This window comes from Ambystoma mexicanum, chromosome 2p (assembly GCF_040938575.1).
Source record: "Ambystoma mexicanum isolate Mex_15411 chromosome 2p, UKY_AmexF1_1, whole genome shotgun sequence".
NCBI lineage: Eukaryota > Metazoa > Chordata > Amphibia > Caudata > Ambystomatidae > Ambystoma > Ambystoma mexicanum.
In genome coordinates this window covers 430,466,116-430,486,031 of record NC_090923.1, presented here as the reverse complement: position 1 = coordinate 430,486,031, position 19,916 = coordinate 430,466,116, and positions in this window count along the sequence as shown.

Here is a 19,916-nt window from a genome sequence, read left to right as displayed (position 1 = left end):
TTTCACATACAATCTTTGCAGTCGCGAACAAACTTGTGAGGGGTCAGTGGAATGTAGTACTCGATTAACGGTGGACCCTCATGCAGCACTGTACCGAGGTTCACCGACGGGCAGGGCGTCCCATTTGTGAGTGAAGCCAGTTGCCATTTTCACACACTGCCGCACTACATGGATGAATTTGTGATTTCAAGCGGTCACAGATGCCTTTTCGACGTGATGTTGCAAATGAGGAATTCGAAGGACAGCGCTTTCGGTTTTCAGCTAGCGGCGAGGGGACGCCCACAGGTCTGACTGCAAATATAACATTCTATTGTTTAATGTCCTTGGGACAGGGGCCATGGCGAGAATGCAATGATTGATATGAATAGTATGGGATGCGCAATGGCGTAGTGGACGATAAGGCAGGACGTTCCCAAATACATGTTACTTCACAACACTATTATTCCGGCCTGGAGCACAGTGGATTTTGCAGACTGCATTACGCACAGACTCAATGGAAATTTCAAATGTTATGTGAGTAAATAATCAGGCGTTTTTATACCGGGATGAGGGAATGATGTATGGATGCATGGACAGATGATTTAATTGAGAGTTTGCCATGTACATGGCTTTTTGGTATCTATCCCCTTCCCCTGCGCTATGTGATGCAGAGCTGCCATAGTGGGACCATCGTCTATCTGCCCTTGTTCAACCCTCCCTGTCTCGACGCGCCTTCAAACACTTGTGTCTATGCACGTTAATAATCCCATCTAATGGATTCTGTCTTAACAGACGCATGCACACAAACACTCGTTTGTAATAGTGTTTTCACCTCGATTTATATGGTTATGATTCGCAAGTGAATTTTGGGTGGGAATAATCCTTTTGAGTGGGCTAACATGCATATGGCTGTAGATTTAGTGTGATCATTGAAGTGAGTAATTCAAATTAAGTTCTGATGCCCATACCATTCTTTTTCATTTTATTTGGGTGACAGGTATCTCCTCCCCTTTTGCCGCTGCCATCTGTATGCCACTCCTGCAGATGGCTTTTACTCCCGACACCTGCTGCTTCGTGTTAATCAGTGGAGCACCATTACGATCTTATGGGACGATCGCCAATGGGCCACATGCCCTTACGCAGTACTAGTGGCTAGGAGCAACATATCGACCTTTCAGCTGGACTAGTGCCTACCTAATGGGACGGCCCTGCGGTTCTAGGCGCTTCCATGTTGCCTTTTTGAACGTGTATGTAGCCCCTGTGTACCATGAAGGAACAGGGCGTCACACAAGCAGAAGCTGGTCATTTATTGCGGATGCTGCCCACAATACTGAAATGTATTTTGGAGTTCATGACCTAATGGCTGTATGGGCTTGGTGATTTTGTAGTGCATTAAATTTCTATTCTGATATTAACCGTGTAGCGTTATTCTTTGCAAGTAATGTAGCATATTCCTATTTGTGGAGCGATGTATTGTGAGTAGATCTGCATTGGGTTCCGGCTTCTGGTTATAGTTGCGTGGTACTGTACTGTGCGCGTTTGCCTACGAAGCCCAGTGAGGTCAGGGATAGGGGCTGCCATTATGACTGTTTTAATGATGTCATGCTCAGGGGCGGGGGATTAGCTTTTGTGTAACAGATGCCGGTCAGCCAGGTGGATTGGTGGAATGATGTGATTATCAGAATATGGCTGGTCACAGGTGCCTGTGTTTGCGTGCGTTTCTTGGAGGGAGACTGAGGTCATGTCCATTGGAATAGCTTCTGTATTCGTGCCATCTGTGCCCTGCAGCTCCCATTGGCCCCTCTTGAGATGGGCCTGGCTGCTCAGTCACTCTGCCAACTTGTGTGGTACATGCTTATGCTGATGGTTGGTTTGTTTACTGGCAAGGGTACAGGGCTGGTGCAGTCTCCCTCAGGTTACTGCTCTGAACGTTGCCTTACACTGGTGTCAAGCGATGGGGGCCTGTTGTTGTTTTGTCTCATATTTCAGTTCATATTGCTGTACTTGACCCTTCACGTGCCTGTGCTGCATCAGTACGGCAATGGTGACATGGCAAATATGGATGGCCACTCACAAGGCACTTGGAGCCCCTACATTCATTTGTTCGTTGGCATGCATGGGTGACGTGTACATTTCACTGGTTGCATTGTGTGACTTCATTGCACCTACGAGGAGTTGTGCAATGTGGCCAGGGAGTGGTGAACAGGCACTCAGTAGGGCCATTTACGGTTGGTTCGCGTTGCCGTTCTTCTCACCATGGCGGAATGGTACTTTCCGCCATGCTTGATGGCGTTAGGTACATGTCCGCTAGGGTCAGAATTCGCGTACCGTTGCGCCATGGTGGTAATTACGGTTTTGCATGGCGCGCGTGCACGTACTTGGTGCAGTTAGCGTTGGCGTTCACTACGGTGTCGCTAATGGCATCGTACTTTACGGTGACGGGTCATAATCGCACCGAGCGCTATTCGATGGCGGTATTGCATTTCCGCCATCGTTTTTCGATTTCCGCCAGGGTCGTAATGAGGGCCAGGGTCTTATCTTCGTGGCTATGTTCCTGTATTGTTATGACTGTCACGCAAATGGTAAACTTCTCGTCTACCATTTCGCTATGAGAAGAGACCCAAACATGTGCACGGGTGAGGTTAAAGGGTGTGTTTACTGTCCCTTTGGGGTTGGTTGAAGTGATAGAGGAAGTGGGAATCATACACCATTTTCTTTATTGCGGTCAACTGTTATTAATTGATCTTAGGTATTGGTCCTGTAAGTGTGTACTCTCTTACCTACTAGAGAAGTGAAGAGCAAGAACTGGAATTGTTAGAAGGTTTGAAGACATTTATTGCTACAATTTTTTGGTTTAAGTATATTAATAATTGCATATCTTTCCACCCTATTGGGGATTAGGGTTTGGCTAGGTTGAATTATCAGACCCAAAATGCCCATTTAGTAATGTGTTTGCCTTTGTATGTACCCTTAGATATAGAAATCTGGTGTGCAGAGGAATGAAAAAGAACTACCTGAAGCACAAGACAAATTTCTGCCCCAGAAGAATGTCCAGTTACTTGCAACACTGAGGACAGAAACTTATATAAGTTGGGCTATACTTACACAGCGGGGAACAAGAGAAATTAAGTTGCCACTGTGTTTTTTGTATCAAGCATTTGTGAACTTTATTCTGTGAGGTGGAATAATTTTATTATTGTATACTGCTATGTTGTGTATTTTTTAAAATAATGTTTTTTTGTGACTTGTGCATAAATAAGTGAATGAATTAAAAAATGATATATTAGGAAACATCTAGATCGTTATTGACTACACGGTACTCAACCCATATTTGCTAAGTGGCTGCATAAAGATACTTGGTATCTTAGGTTACATTATGTTGTGTCATTCATAGTTATCTAAGCCACATAAATTTTATATCGCACATGTGTCAGTATTGTGATGCCAGTTCAGCTGTCAAAGGGTTTTGTGTATCCCACTCTCCCACCAGACAGGCTGACCTTGTTCCTTTGTTAGGGCAGGTAACACCCTTCCCAGAGAGACAGCCACTCCACAAGAAGCTGCCCTTTTAACAGGACTCAAAGGGCACACCAATTCACAAATGGTTTGGCCTCACACCATGCTGCTGTACACAACAAGGGCCTTTGATCCTATTGTGAAGGAATATGGGCGGGGTTAGTTTAGACAGAGGGAGCTCTTTACAGCTGGAGAAAGGTTCTACCATCTTGTTTCTCTCTGCCGCTATCCTTCCTTCCTGCCCACTCCACTTCCTTTAGCACAAAGCACTTTGGGTGTGATGTCAGAAGGCAAAGTCCACATCTTCTCAGAACAGGGATTGAACCCATAATGCTGGATAACTTTAGTCCAATCTCCTGTGGCATTTTGCCTTTAAAAGAAGATGCCTCCCAACCCTTCTTGGATTCATTTTTGGAAGAATTCATTGGAACTGTTTTGGGAAAGTTGATATTTTCAAAGTCCTCCACTCATGAGGTTAAGACTGAGTGTCCAAGGCAGAGGTGAGGGATTGGTAGGGGTGAATTTCTGTTGGAACAAGACATGCCTCTCTGCCAGCCACAACAGTACCCAGGACCTCACCATGCTGAGGGTCACCTGCAGTTGTGGGACACCCTCCAGTGTGTTTGGGAGCACAGGAAAAAGCACAAAAAACCTAGTTTGAGTGCCTAGTTTGGGACTAACAGCAACCGAGAGTGATGGCATCCCGGATACCTGTATTTTCGCCATTGAACAATTTGAACTGTGAGTCCAGCACGTTCAACTGTATCAAACCATTAGATCCCTACGGAGCTGCCTTTGGCACTAACCCACTCTTCAAACTGCTGAACTGCATGTTTGAACCTGTTTGCTGCTGCACCACGCCATCAAGCACTTCATTGCTCCGCTCAAACTCGAAGCTCATAATTGCACTCGCCGCCTTTGAACCACCCCTTTGAGCGATCAGAAACACCATTGCCAATCATCATCGACAGTCGAACAGACACTGGGTATCCATTGAACTGCAACTTTCCAAAACTTCACCAGAGCCACTCACCTCAAACTGCTCATCGAATTTACCAGCCTCTTTGCCGTCGAACTGACAGTCAAACTGACCTTGGTTGGTCCTCATGATCCACACTTTTCTGAGCATCGTCCTCGAACCACACAAGCTTCTGTTTTACCTCTGATTGATATATGCTCCCTTTCTAGAACACCACTGCTGTACCTGAACCGCTGAACTTCACATTTGAACATGTTGCCTCGGCCCATGCTACAAGCTATTTATTGCATATGCGACCGTCGATCAACCGCTCGGTGAGCAAGCATTTTCACTGCTGATCTTCATCGCCAGTCCAACCGACCCTGGTGGAACTTCAAGCCCTGACCCTCGAACACCACATGGAACAGCTGGAAGCAGACTGCGCATCCAGTTTCCAGCCTCTTCATTGTCGAATCAGCCATCCAACCAACCCAGGTGGCCCTCGTGATTCGCATCCCCTTGAACACTTCATCAAACCGATTTAGTAATAACCACACATCCAGTCTCAAGCATCTTTCCAGTCAAACCAAGAGTTGAACTGACCTTGGTGGCCCTCACAATCCACCCTTCTTCAAGCATTGCTTTGGAAATACACCAAGCCTGGTTGACCCCTGGTCAACACCATTACCCATCTAGGAAAACATGACCTCTGCACTTGAAGCCTGTTGAACTACATGAACAGCAGCAAGAAACCTACATCGACGCCATGGACCACCAAGAATTGCAAAGGGTATTATTGACTGCTAACTTTTCCGTCACCCCGATTTTGGCCCCTAGAGACTGGTTTGGTGACCTATAATATATTTTTGCACCAGAACATAGCCTTTTTACAAACAATTTTGTTGTTACTTGCCTTACAACCCTGATTCATTACCAAGAGTGCTCCATCTTTCTATCTGTACATATTCTGTGTTCTTTTCTCAGGGGTGGGATTTGCATTGTGTTTTTCCATTTATTTATTTTTGCAGCAGACAATGTGTTTCATTGAAGTATATCCAACATTGAATAGAGATTCCCTTTATTTTGGGCTGTTGTACTATTGCTTCTTGGGTTGAAACTGAATTACATTCACACCACTCTTGAGAGTACGTGGCCCATATTATCACAAAAGGTGAAGGAAGTATATCTCATGACTCTGCCTGTTTTACCTTATGATTGGGATCACTCTTGGTGTGTAGCCTTTTAAGGGCGGAGTGTGCGCCTTAGCCACTCCTCACTCGTTTACTCCTGCAGGGTAGAAGTCATTTCGTCACATCTATGTAGTGTTTTTATTAAATGTATTTCTCCAATCGGAATTGTGGTGCAGATATTTGGTGCTAAAAAGCAGAACATCATGATAGCTCAGACTCAATGAAATGTTTAGGATTAATTCCATGCTTTTGAATAATTTGTTATGATTAATGTGATTTTTCTTGTTGTTGTTGATGTTAATAACCGCATTCGTTATTGTGCTACCCAAATGTGAATACACTAGTATTAATAACATGCAAAATTGTAGTTGTCATGGTGCAGAGGTTTTTTGGACAATGTTTTTTTCTCTAGGGAAAGGTTTTCCTTAGTGCTAATACTGTGCTACTTTGCACTTGCACTGGTTCAACGTTTCTATAGTCTTGCCTGTGGTGTTCAGAATGATGCTGAAACCCTTTAGTAGGTTCTTTACCGTGAGATCAATATGGTGTGCGGAATCCTTGAAGTGCCCCACAAATCTGGGTGCACCATTCCCTGGCTTTAAAAGGGAGCCAGCATTCTATTTTGTTGTTGTTTACTTTAAGGAGTTTCCAGCATGCCATCAACTTTGAAAATGTCGACACTATATAGTGCATCTAATTAATATTGTTCTTCAGTCGGTTGGCATTCACTTTACATATCCTTGTACACATGTGTTAATATAAATAATGTTTATTGATTGTCATGAGCAGTTAAATATTTACTATCTTCATATTGTGTTGCAATGTCTATTAACAATGTTTAATTTCGTTGTAATTACGTTATGGTCTATGCTCGGATGGAACAGCCCATTCCTTACTTCAAATCGGTTTTCCTTAGATGTGTAGAAAGATACAATTTGTATTGGAAGCCCTACGTATCCAACAGATTAATTCCGTTTAGGACGGCTCTAAAATGCATAAAAAAATAGAGTTTAGTGACAAATAAAATTCTGTTGGGGCTTTCAAAATGAAATCGAGATTGTTTCCAGTCACCATCAATACTTAACATCTTCCAATATATGCATTTATCTAGATAAATAACTTAAGAGTGAAATATTTTTGATATACACCATATGTGTTTTCATTGGTGGTTATATTTAGGATATGCAATTAAAATTCACACAAGGAAAATGCTCTTGGTTGTACGGGGTAATGTCTCCATGATATGATATGATATGATATTTTATTTGTATCGCGCTAGTACACGAGTGTTTCAGAACGCAACAAGGAAAGGGAGGGGAACAGGGGAGAACAAAACAACGATCTTATTAGGCCAAGTGACATTGAGATTGTGCAAGTGCATGGAAAGGGGAAAGGAGAAAGTGCATGGAAGGGGGAGAGTGGAAAGTGCAGAGCAGAGGATAAAGAGATAAAAAATAATATATAATGGAGCAATAAACAGGGGTAGTGCAGCCAGTAAGTGGCAAGTGCTGTGTGTACGGCAGCAGAACTGGGTATGTCTGATAAGTGCATAAAAAGAAGAAAATGGAGGGATGGGGACTGTATGGGTACAGATACAGTCCCCTGTGCAAGGGGTGGCCGGGAGGCACTGCAGAAGGGTGGCAGGGTGATCAGGTAACTGGGCCAAGGGGACGGAGGGTGGCCAGATGCACAATGCCAAGAGAGAGAAGATCAGCGAGGGAGAGGGGGAGCAAACGCAGATGCAAAGAGGAAGGTCTTGAGGTGCTTCAGGAACTGGAGATGGTTCTCCTCAAGTTTTAGAGTGGCAGGGAGGCTGTTCCAGAGGGGAGAGGCCCCGGCCAAAGACCGAGATCTACCCCCGGATCATTTCTTTGAGATACGACTGACCCTGAGGGTGTTAGAGGTAGAGGAGCGAGGTATTTGCGAAGGGATAGCTGAAGGTATATTGGACCCAGCCCCCAGAAAGCCTTGTGGACAATGCAGAGGGTTTTAAATGTAATCCTTGCATCCACTTGGAGCCAATGGAGAGATTTCAGAACTGGAGAGATACGATCCCAGGGCTTGAGGCCAAGGACAAGACTCGCAGTCCTGTTCGTGATAAGCTGCAGACGGCGAAGAGTAGAGGCAGGTAGATTTAGAAAGAGGCTGTTAAAATAGTCCAACCTTGAGAGAACAATAGCTTGGGAGACAGTGAGCTTCAGGGGGAAGGAAAGGAAAGGAAGAGGGCCTCTGAGGAGGTGCAATAGGGAGTTTGACTTTTTAGAGACCTCAGAGATGTGGGCGGAGAAGGAAAGTGTGTGGAGTCAAAGATGACCCTGATGCTCCTAGCCTCACAGGTAGATAGGAGGGGGGCCAAGCGAGGCCAGCCAGAGAGATAGCGGAAAGGATGGAGAAGGGTTGCCGATGAGGAGGATCTCTGTCTTGCTGGCATTCAGATAAAGATCATTGGCGGCACACCAATCTTAAATGGCAGATAGACAATCAGCGATGAGGGAGGGAGAGGAGGTGGGCGAGGGCAGCCTGAAAACGAGTTGAGTGTTATCAATGTAGCATTGGAAATTTGAGCATAAAGTGGCAATGCAGTGGGCCAGAGCCGGCAGGTATTGGTTGAAAAGCCAGGGCGAGAGGTTAGACCCCTGGGGAACACCACAGGCAGAGAGGAAGATAGCGTATAGGAAGGGCCCCAATTGAACTTGGGAGGGTCTATCAGAGAGGAAAGAGGTCAGCCAGTCCAAAGCCTGATCAGTGATACACAGGTTCTCATGGAGACTGTTGAGCAGGATGGTATGGTTGACTGTGTCGAAGGCAGAAGAGAGATCGAGTAGGATGAGGACAGAGGGAATGTTAAAGTCAAGGTTGGAGAGCAGATCTTCACGGATGTTAAGGAGAGCAGTTTCCATGTTTCTGGCTGCTCTGAAACCCGACTGGTGGTCATGGAGACAGCCAACAGAATCAGAATGAAGGTTAAGCTGAGAGATGGCCAGCTTTTCCAGGTGTTTGCCCAGAAAGGGAGTAATGGAGATTGGGCGATAGTTAGCCAGACAGGAAGGATCAGCTGTGGGTTTCTTGAGAAGAGGATGAACAAGGGAGTGTTTCAGAGGGGAGGGGAAGGATCCTGAAGCAAAGGAATGGTTGCAAAAATTGTCAAAGGCCAGAGCGAGGGTGTCAATGTGGTCCTTGATGGTTTTAGAGGAACAAGGAGGTACCTGTTTTGACGAGGCTTGCGTAGATCGGACTTGTCTAGTGACCTCATCACGGGAGAAGAGAGGAAAGGAAGAGAAGGAGGGAGGGGGCTGGTTAAAGGGGGGTTAGCAAGCGCCGACTGAGGGGGAATAGGTGGGGGAGGGGATGAGAGGGTGGAAAAGATGTCCTGGATTTTTTAGATAAAGTGAGAGGCAAGGTCATTGCAGAGAGCTTGGGAGGTAAGAGGAGGGCTAGAGACTGCAGCAGGGTTGGCAAGCTCCTTGCAGATTTTGAAGAGTTCAGCTGAGTTGTTAGGTGCCGCAGAGAGACAGGCTTGAATTTGGACTCTCTTCTTGATGCGGATAGAGTCGGTATTGCCTTTGGAGCAGATGACAGGCCAGTTTGTGAGAGGATGAACCAGAAGCCCTCCATTTCCTCTCAGCCGCCCTACACTTACGTTTAAGTGTCGCTAGGTTGGAGTCATACCAGTAATTACACTTGGCTTTGGACTTCAAGCAGATTCTCATGACAGGGGCAAGAGCATCATGAGTATCTGAAATGAAAGAGTGGAGAAGAGACAGGGTTGTGTCCAGGTGTGAGTCAGCCAGAGGAGGAGAGGGGGGAGAGAAGGTAGCAGCACAAGCCTCAACTGACACACGCTTCATCGGTCGGATGTCCGAGAAGGTAGGTGGCAGTGTTGGGGTTCGATTGGCTTCGGGGGAAGTGAGTGAGGGATGAGAGGAGAGAAGGCAGTGGTCACTCCAGGAGAGAGGGGTGGTCAGAGGGATACAGAGGGGGGGGCCAGAGGAGACCAGGACATCAAGTGTGTGTCCTGCAGAGTGCGTCGGCCAGAGGGGAGGATAGAGAGGGAGAGGGAATCGCAAAGGGCACAAAAGAGCAGAGATGAGTGATAGGGGAATCAAGGTGGATGTTGAGGTCACCAAGGAGGAGGAGTTGAGTGGTAGAGGTCAGGAGGGAGGAGGAGAGGTCAGCCCACTCAGAAAGAAAAGAGGAGATTTGCCCCGGGGGCCGGTAGAGAGTAGCAACAGTAAGAGAGTGGCTAGGATAGATTGAGAGCCTGCAGACAAGGCATTTAAAAGAGGAGTACATCTGAGTGGGAATGATAGTGGCAGGAATCCACTCAGGAAAGATCAGGGCTACACCCCCTCCGGGCTGGGTGCATCTGGGTGCAGAAAGGATCTTGTAACCATCAGGGACGAGAGTGTCAAGGCTCATGACAGAGCTGGCCATGAACCATGTGTCCGTAAAACCAAGGACATTGAGGTCCAATTCTTCAAGGAGGTGGCAGATGTTAGAGGAGTGTTTGACGGCAGAGCGCGAGTTAAGAATGGCAAGATGAAGAAGGTTGCCGGCCTTAAAGACCTTACGGGGAGGGGTACAAATCAGAGGTACGCCCTGCGGAGTTGTGAAGGTAGCCTGAAGAGGGGCAGAGGAGGAAGGAAGCATGGTGAAGGTAGCCAAGGAATGAGAGGAGGGGACAGCCGGAAATGAAAGGAAGTTGATGAGGCGAGGGAACCGCCTATCGAAGAGGAGGAGATTGGCCTGCTGACCTTGGACCATGACAGTACCGTTTAGGTACACATTAAGGATGACTCTGGAGGAGTCAAATGAAGCCATGATGACTTCCCAGCGAGTACCACCTAATGGGAGAGAAGGAGACAGGACAGAGCACAGATATCATATGGGGGGTCCATAGATCCGACGAAGGGACAACAAAGAGGATGTCAGTGAGGTTCTTTCTGGAAGAGGCGCTGGTATAGGTTTCAGCAATAGGGAGACTAGGATTGAGGACAGGATATCCTTTTTAAACTTCTTCCTTCCAGACTTAGTGAGAATGGAAGGATAGTTGACAGAGAAGCAGTTAGAATAGATGGGAGAAACAGAGAGCCCCATGAGTGGGAGGGGAGGAGGCAGAGGGAGGGGTAAGCAAGTACAGCAGTATAGAGCAGTCTCTGGGTGAGCATGTTAAATGCAAAACACACCCAGGTTTGACTTTCCAATTTAAATGCAAAACAAACCCAGATTTGACTTTCCAATTTAAATGAGGGCCCATTGGTTAAGGAAATTAAGATTGGAGTGAGATTGTAAAGGTGAGTATGAAAACAGCTTCAGATAAGTACAAAAGAGGGAGGGAACTAACCCATGCAGGATGTGGTGAGAGTGTCATGGTAGTCCAATGGTCCAGGGGTAGAAGCCTTAGGGAGGGTTGGTCTGTCGCAGTAACAGGGGTCTCATTTAGCGGCCTGTCAGCAGACAGGAAGCTGACAGGGGCCTTAGAGGTGGGCCTTTGTAGATGGAGCCTGATGCCGCCTCCTAGTCGTTCCGATTGGGCAATGAAGGCCCAGGAAACCAATGGGGCCAACAATTTGATCCAGGAAAACAGAGAGACCATCTTGGAAGGGCCTGAAAGCAGTGAAATCAATGGCAATCAGCAGACACAGTGCCTTAAACCAACAGCTGGGTGCAGTAGAATAGAAAAAAAGCAATTTCCAGCTGTCCAGCGCCCACATTGGATTCAAAAAATTAATGTAGGCAATTTTTTTACATTTCTTTTTAAAAAATGCATTTTTAAGTCAAAATGCACACTGCTAAATTCAGGGCTTACCCTGCAGAGTAGGATCTGTTCTCCAGAGCATGTGGAAAAGTAAGCAGAGGCCCAGCCAGGGTACAGGAGACAAGCAGTAGCCCAGGAAGACTCAGAGGGAATGAAAGAAGAGGTCTCCCCGTGGGCCCTGTAATTGGAGCTAGGTCCCGCCTCCCGGTTGCTCCGATTCGGCAATGAAGGCCCAGGCAACCAATGGGGTGGGAGTCAGGCAGGGAAGGCCAACAATTTGATCCAAATTGTACGGGTAATGTCTCCATCCAGTGAGAGCTGTTTCCAAACAGATAATTATGTCCAAGATGCGCATTTATGAACAGGTCAAATCTGTATGATAAGAGGAGAGAGTGCTATCATGACATTTATGTTGCTTACGAGTTTTGTATATCTGTGCTGAATACCACATGAATATATGTTTAATACAATGGCCTACATTCCACTGAAGAGGATATGGAGACAAGACATGGAAAATGCTTGCTGTCTTTTATTCTGTCAACTTGTTGTGCCTCTGCTTGTGGATTTACCATAGAATCTCTGCTAACAACTGAGTGCCATGTACCACCCCATACAGCCCCTCCCACTGTGAAAACCATGTGTGGGGTTATGTTTGCTCTCAGCAGGCTTTGCAGGAGTTGTTGACCATGTGGGTAGTGCCACAGGATATCCCTGGGCCTGCGAGAAGCGTAAGTAAAGTAATGGTCATTTGTTCTTTTTCCCTGTGAAGCTTTTCAACACGGGACTGTTGTCAGGGTGCAGAACTATGAGTCTGACACAATTGTGACATGGGCCCTTACCAGGTCATTACAGCTGTGGTGGTCGGGTAATTCCGGCACTGACATTCCATTACTCCCCATTCCAATAGGACTCCATGGGAATGGGGGCCGCAGAAACACCGGCACCATGCGGTAATGGTGCCGGTGTTTCCACGTCCATCCACGGAAGACCTGATGGGTGCAACACCACACTGCCACAGAACTCAGAGTTATCCGGTCCAGAAAACGGTGCCAGTACGGTTTTACCAACACCATTAAATCTGGACCAGCTAACTTAATGCGGCCCATGGTGATTGGCAAAGACTTTTATTCAGGCAAAAATTAAGAGGAAACCTATCTCTCCCTACTTCTAAGAGGGTTTCCCTGCCTCTAATAAAGAATTAGGGGATCAGTCAGAATGTACGAGTAAATAAAAAGAGTCCATCTTGTGTCAAAATACCTTCTTCTATCCCTCATACTTGTAACTAATAAGAAAAAGGGTAGTGGGTCTTCTTGGTCCAGAAGAATGACTCCATTCTTCTAGACGATGAGCCACAATTCCAATCATAGAGGGAATTTTGCCTGTGAGAATGACTCCCTTCTCCAGGTATCAGTTCCTTTCTGAGGTAACAAAGTCCCAGTTTATGGTGCTCAAAGGGTTCTGTTCCAATGCAAAAGAAACAAACATTATTCCTTATGGACCATACTTCAGCTTCACTATGACTCCCTTCTCCAAGTATTTGGTTTTCAATGTCCTCACAGTGCCTGCAGAATGACTCCCATCCATGGGCCATCCGCTGATTGATTTCACTATATACTGTCTTCGGGGAAGATACCAGGGGGTATTGCTTCCTTCTCCTAGGGTCTCTTGTCTTCACAGTTCACAAGTGCTGGGTGGAACGACTCCCGTCCCCCACGCCCTTCTTATACTTTAGTATGCAGTTCACAACGGTTCAGAAATGCTGGATGGAATGACTGCCTTACCCCAAGCCATTCTCAGACTTTCACAATTCAGAGTTCAATATTGGGAAGGAATTGGGTTGGAAGACGGAGCTTCGATCCCGCACATTCTGTCATCCTGGAGCTCGGTTCTGTGTAAACAGGAGGACCAAACACTCCACAACTTGAGGAAGCTTCTGCAACTGACTGTTTTGTGTATCTCCTGAAAGCTGTGACATCAAAGTCTTCTGAAACTGTGAGCAGCAGTCAGGGTCAGAGAGCTGCCGCAACTTGGGCGTAGGGGGTTATGGCACTGGTTGCACAGCTGCACAAATGGAGTCACGGTGCCACAGTGTTTCTATGCATGCAGCTGAGCTGCAGTATGCACTAATGTCACAGACTGCACCTGAAAGTAGTCCTTTGATCAATATCCCAAACTCAAACAATGAAACCGTCTAAAGCTGTATAGATGTCTCATGTACACATTTTACTGTCAGGCTGACTATTCTGACAGAGGAAATGAGCACCATACCAAGTGTGCATGGCATGATCAGAAGGAATGAATGTTTGGATTACTAGCACAGGCATGTTTGATTCATTGCTGGACATTCTTATGTTAACAAAATAAACTTCGTTTTTATGCAAAGCAGCCAGCATCCTATATTCAGAGCATGCACATCATTTTACACTTAGCTCCGCCCTCCCTTGCACAAAGTGGAGGAGTCCCCCCAGTAAAATGTTTCAATTTCTAGCACTTGTATAGTGCATACTGCCTGCTTGGGCAGACAGAATCAGACCAAACTGCAAAGCACTGACGTTCTGTTGCTGCCTTTCCAGGAAGCTTGAACCTGTAAAAAATGTAGCACATGATTGCTTTGAAAGTGTAAATTTTACAAGCAACGTGTGTTAGGAAAGAATTTGTAAAGTCCAACTGTCGTGGGACTTCTCAAGACATATCTATTGGTATTAGGCAGACCCAAATCTTAATATAGACCTACACTACACAAGTTGGTAGAGTGACTGAGCAGCCACGCTTATCTTAGGAGGGGTATTGTGAGCTATAGAGTAGCACAATTAAATCAGTAAACAAAAGGCACCAAGTAAACACTTACACACTTAAAGTTATATTAAATTATGTGTTTATATACAAAAGGCAAATTACGCATTGTTTAAAAAAGAAGTAACTAATAGGAACGTTCAATGGAAGATAGAATTAATATAACAAGAACGAACAATGCAGATGATTAATTTTCTATGCTAGACGTGTTCCAGCACACGGAGTGACATCAATCAAGGTCAGTAGTGGTACTTATTTTTGTTCATCATCACAAAATTGGGTGGAGGAGGGAAAATGAGTAGAGTTAAAGTGCCTCATTACACGGATGGCGGTGGACCAAGGTGCTATTAGCACCTTGGTCCATGCCGGTAAAATACCGGCACTGCCTTGGTGGAAAGGGGAATTACCGCCCTATTCCAAGGTTGGTGGGGCGGTAATTCCCCCTTCCCCCATTGCCCTTCTCCATTCCCATTTTTGCCCCATAGGGCTCTATGGGAATGGGGAAGGCGTTAATTACGGTACCGTAATTAGCTCCCTGGTCCCTTTGCGGGTTGGTTTTTAACTCCTGCAAAAAGCAGGCGTTAAATTCCCCAACCCGTAAAGGGACCTCGTATTAAGGCGATAAGGGTTTACCGGTACCGGTAAAATACCGGTACCGGTAAACCCTTACCGCCTACCGTGTAATGAGGCCCAAAGTGTTAAAGTAGAACACACTTTCAACTGGTTCAATACTAAGTTTCTCCCAGAGGGCTGTAGGCAGTCTTTTATCACAGTATTAACAGTGTCAACAATTAAAACCTGTAATGTAACAAGCACTGCCTAAATCAATGGGGTTCAGAAGAGGAGCCTTTAGGAAACCAGAACAGCCAAAGTCAATGGGACAGTAACAGCAGCTTTTCTTAGAAAAATGTTATCAAACAGTCAGGAGCTCTTTGAAAAATCACAGGAGCTCAAGGGGAGCCCACTTGATGAGGTCAACTCCAAAAGGGGTTAAAATAGTAGTTCCCAAGCCAGGGAGCACTACAAATGGCAAAAGGTAGTTCTACCCAAGCCCCACAGTATTGTAGAATTGAAGAAGTTTCAGCTGGTTTCCGTCCTGATGCAGTGAGGCAGACCCTTGTTCCAGGTCCTTGGTCATGATGACGAAAGGGAGGACATCTGGTGGGCTTCTGCAGCAGCACTCTGGAGAAGGCCTCGGCAGCAATGGATTCCACATGATTCAGTGATTCTTTGTGGTTTCGGCATCTTTTTCTCAGTGACAAATAGAAACAAATGGCTCTGGTTGGAGTTCCATCAGTCGCTCGGTCCTGTACTCTGATGAGGGAACTCTGGGCAAATAATTCCTGCTTCTGGAGGTTCCTGAATGTGTCCACAAAGGTTTGGCTGTATTTGATCTCCGGAAGATGATGCACTCGAAAATGGTCAGGGTTCACCAGGCATTGGGATTCTGCAGCCTAGGAAAGGTGCAGCAAGTCGGGGATATGCCAAAATTAAGCAGGTCTCGAGGCTAGTTGGTCCATCTCTGCTCATCCTCTTCATCGGATTTGATGTTCCAGTGGTTGACTCTGCCTTTTATGCAAAATCCCATTCATTCACAGCCATGCAGCTGTCAGACGCACACCCAGTTGGAACTGGTTTGGGCCAGGCATGCCTACAAATAAAGGTCTGTGAAGTTATGGGTTCTTCCCTCACTTCCTGCCTTCTCAGACACACAGGAGCTTGGGTGAGATTCAGGGCAGAAGCCCGCCAAAGACAAAACAACCAAAGGACCTAAACCTAGTTTATACAAAAGAATAAAAACCCAGAAGAAACTAACAAACAGGAAATGGCAAAAAAAGAAAAGAGGTGCCTTTTTGGAAAAATGGGCATCCGTTGGTGCTGTACTGCAGCTGACAAATCAGCCTGCAAGTACCCTGCACAAAAGGTAGTAAAACGTAACTGCTACCACCATCCAGTGAAGTTAGTCAGTGTAGCAAAATGTTACATGAAAAGTGAGAGAAGGAATTACTATGTAACCCCTCAGCACTTCACATATGTTGGTGTGTGCTGGACCCACAAAAGTAAATGTTAAGTAAGATAAAATCTATGTCACTATTCTTGGGAACTGTAGGTCACACAACAACACTTATTTAAACACTAAGAGTGGCACTTCACAGAGGGCGATGTGTGTGACTATGCAAAAAAGAAGATACCTTTGGAGTTTACCAGACTCCATTAAACCGTTAAAAATCACATGAGTGAGTGGCAAAAAGTAGCACTCACATAGGACGTTAAACATCTAACAGATCCCAGATTCTAGCAAAAGAGCTGAGGGTCTCTAAGGTTAAAGGGAATTAGCACAGAATCTGAAAATTCTCCCTAACAACATGCAGAGTTCCCTCAGCCAAGCACAACCTTTCATGCCCTGTGGAGAAGGCATTATTAGAACTGCTATACCATCATGACAAAAACAACATGGAGTTGTGTTTATTGAAAGTGGCTGGCAAGAAGCAAAGCTGCATTCAATGTTAGCAGCCATACATTTGAAGAAAAAAAAATGAATACCTTACCAATGAATTGTTAATGGTGAGGGAGATTCGGCGGCTGACTGCATATGCAGAACAAGGACACATGGGAGAAGATGGGCGAGGCTTAGACTACAAAAGGGCCTGGACAGTGAGGGGGTGCAATTTGATTGACAATGGCTACAGCAAAGATTGTGAACGAAGTAGGGGTGGTCAAAAAATGAACTGGTCCTAGTGCAAGAGAGAACGCGTATATTTTTATTTTTTTTTAATATTCAGACTCATTTCAGTTCTGTAAATTGGTGAAAGTATTCAAATAAGCTAAACAATAAAGCAGCAAGGAGCACAATGTAATTGAAACAATTTCCAGACATTTTACAGGAGAGAATAAAAGGCTGCCAATGTAGTGGATCAAACCCCCTTTCATATGTGATGCAGCCCAAAACGGGAGGGCTCATTATCATTGACATTTCAAAACCCCTCCTCTATACATAGGATGCAATAAAAGGGGGTGGGGTTACAAATAACGCCAAATGGCAAGGATTGGTATGGGAGCGGTGTAGATAAGAGAATATTTATCCTATTGACAGGTGGAGCTCCCGGCCGATCAAAACGGCCAGAGCACTGACAATTTCAAGCAAACCTGATGTAATCAGCCAGTGGCACTTCTCGGGTTAAACTGCGGTGGTGGGTTGTGTTAAGGCAGTTTAACATCTCATGTTTGTGTATTAAGATCGAGAACTGTTTTATTTAACTTCGTTTAGTGACTATAAAGTGAGCCACTGAGACACATTCCTGGTGGAGCTGTAGTTCCCTTGTGTTTTGTTTTGATTGAGTGAAGCTTTCATCTGAACTGAAGGAACGTTTCTCAATTCAGTGTTCTCTTCAAGTCGATATTATCAAAGTCAGGATTTGTAAAGAAGTTGTCAAATGTTGATTTTCGGTTTGTTTAACATTTGATTTGTTTTGTCTGTTCTGGGAAAGAGGCAGTGGCACAGATACAAATTTGCACTATTTTGCAAGATTTCTTCATTTGTTAGATGTAACTAACGATGAGTACACAATGTAAGAGCAAGAAGCACCTTTTTTTTTTATTGATTTATTTATAGGCGCCTAATAAATGCTCAATAAATAAATGCAAAGGTTGCTTCTTGAGCCAGTGTTCTGTACAGAATGGTTTTCGAAGTCATGATTGATGTTTGCACAGTTGCTTTTTGGATATTTTGATGTTTGATTAGTTTGAAGGGTGGATGTGAGGGTTATACTGGAGGAAGAGTAGTGTTAGTTTTGGGAAAGAGGCAGTGGGCACAGAGATAAATGGCACTCTTTCACATTATATCCCGATTCGTAAGACATGACTAATGATAAGAATACATACGTTTATTTTCCCCAAAAAATTAAAAAGGATATCGCCCAACAGAAAAAAAAGTGATTGTGATCTAAGGTATGGCACCGGAGTGTGCTGCAAGGTAGTCCAATTAGCCACCATTGGCACCTGCATGGTGCTAAGGGTGTTCAATTAAAAATAAAATTACTGTACCATGCAATACTTTCCAAAGTCCATTTCTCTGTTGATCATGTAACGGTTATCCACAGACAAAATGGATTTGAGGAATTCAGGCATAGTACCAAAGTGCACCACAAGGTAAGTTTTGTTTTAAAGTGTGTTTGCATGTGGAAATGCATGATATGATATGATATGATAGTTTATTTATATAGCGCCTATACACAATGTGTTTCAAATCGCTTCAAGGCAAGGGAGGGAACAAGGGAAAAATACAGTGACATTCTTACAGGCCATGAACAATAAGAATGTGAAATAATCTATAATTCTCGGCCTGCCGACATTTCAGATAGCGCAAGAGCTAAAACACAAATTAGGGAGCGAGGGAGTGAATGGAAGGAAATGGGAAAAGACAGGTGAATACCCTACTAGGCCTGTTGACATTTCTGGTAGAGCCAGAGATTGATAAGAGGAATGGGAGAAGGGGAGCAAAAAGGAGGGGGAGGAACAAAACAAGCGACTATCGTACTAGGCCTGATGATATTTCAGATAGTGCTGGAGGGGCAGGGGGAGGAAACAAACATGGTTGCTACCATAGTAGGTCAGAGGACAATTCTGATAGAGTAAGTGCATAGAGAGAAGTAGGGGAGGAGGGAGGATAAGGGAGGAAGGAGAGAAGAGAGCAAGAGCAGTTGCAGAAGTCAATAACACATGATATTGCAAGAGAACAGCAATGCAAGCAAGGATTCAAGATGACGATGGGCATGGTATGGCCACCCTGCGTTCTTGATGCAGGGGAATCCAGCATGAGAATAGAAGTCCAGAAGGATAAGTGCCCAGAGTCAAATGAGTCCATAAAAATCAAATTCAAGCATTGGTCACGGGTCGGTGATGACAAACCAAAATGTATCATGACAAACTCCTGCTAAGGTTAGCTATATTTGTATTTGTATTTATTATTTCTACATAGCGCCTTAATCCAAGGTGCTTTACAGTTTAATAACAAGAATACATCGAACATGAACAGTAGAAGCAATAATATATATGAATCAAACCAGAAAAAACAGTATGTAGAACAATGTGCATATGAGGATGAAGAAGAGAGGAGGGGGTGGGGAAGGAAGAAAGAGGGAGAAAGAGTAGGGAATAAAGTGAGTAGTAGGAAGAGTGGAGAACTTAGGAGAGACGGGGAAGATAAAGAGAACTATGACGGGGTATTAGAGGGGGAGAGAGAAAGGTGAAAGGGGTAAAAGGTGTCAGGATGGGGAGTGAAGAAGGAGTGATTTCAAGGAGGAGTGAAAGGAGGAATAGGTGGGGATGGAGCGGATAGAAAGAGGTAGGGAGTTCAAGTGTAGTTGGGCAAGGAGCTGAAAGGAGCAGAAACGAGAAGAGCCACAAGGGGGTGGGGGGACAGATAGTAAAAAGAGATCTGCTGAACGAAGGGAGCGAGAGGGGGTTTAGAATGGGAGAAGAGAGGAGAGGTATGGAGGGGCAAGGTCATGAAGAGATTTAAAGACAAGACAAAGGAAGCGAAATTTAAGTTGGGAGTGGAAGGGAAGCCAGCCTAGGTAAGAGAGTAAGTTGGTGATGGAGTCATGGTTAGAGAGAAGATAGAGGATACAGATGGCTATAGCGGGCTACACAGAGAGGGCTTACAAAGGCAGCCAGAGAGGTTGTGGGGACACAGCGAACATGGTGCTAAGAGTGTTTAATT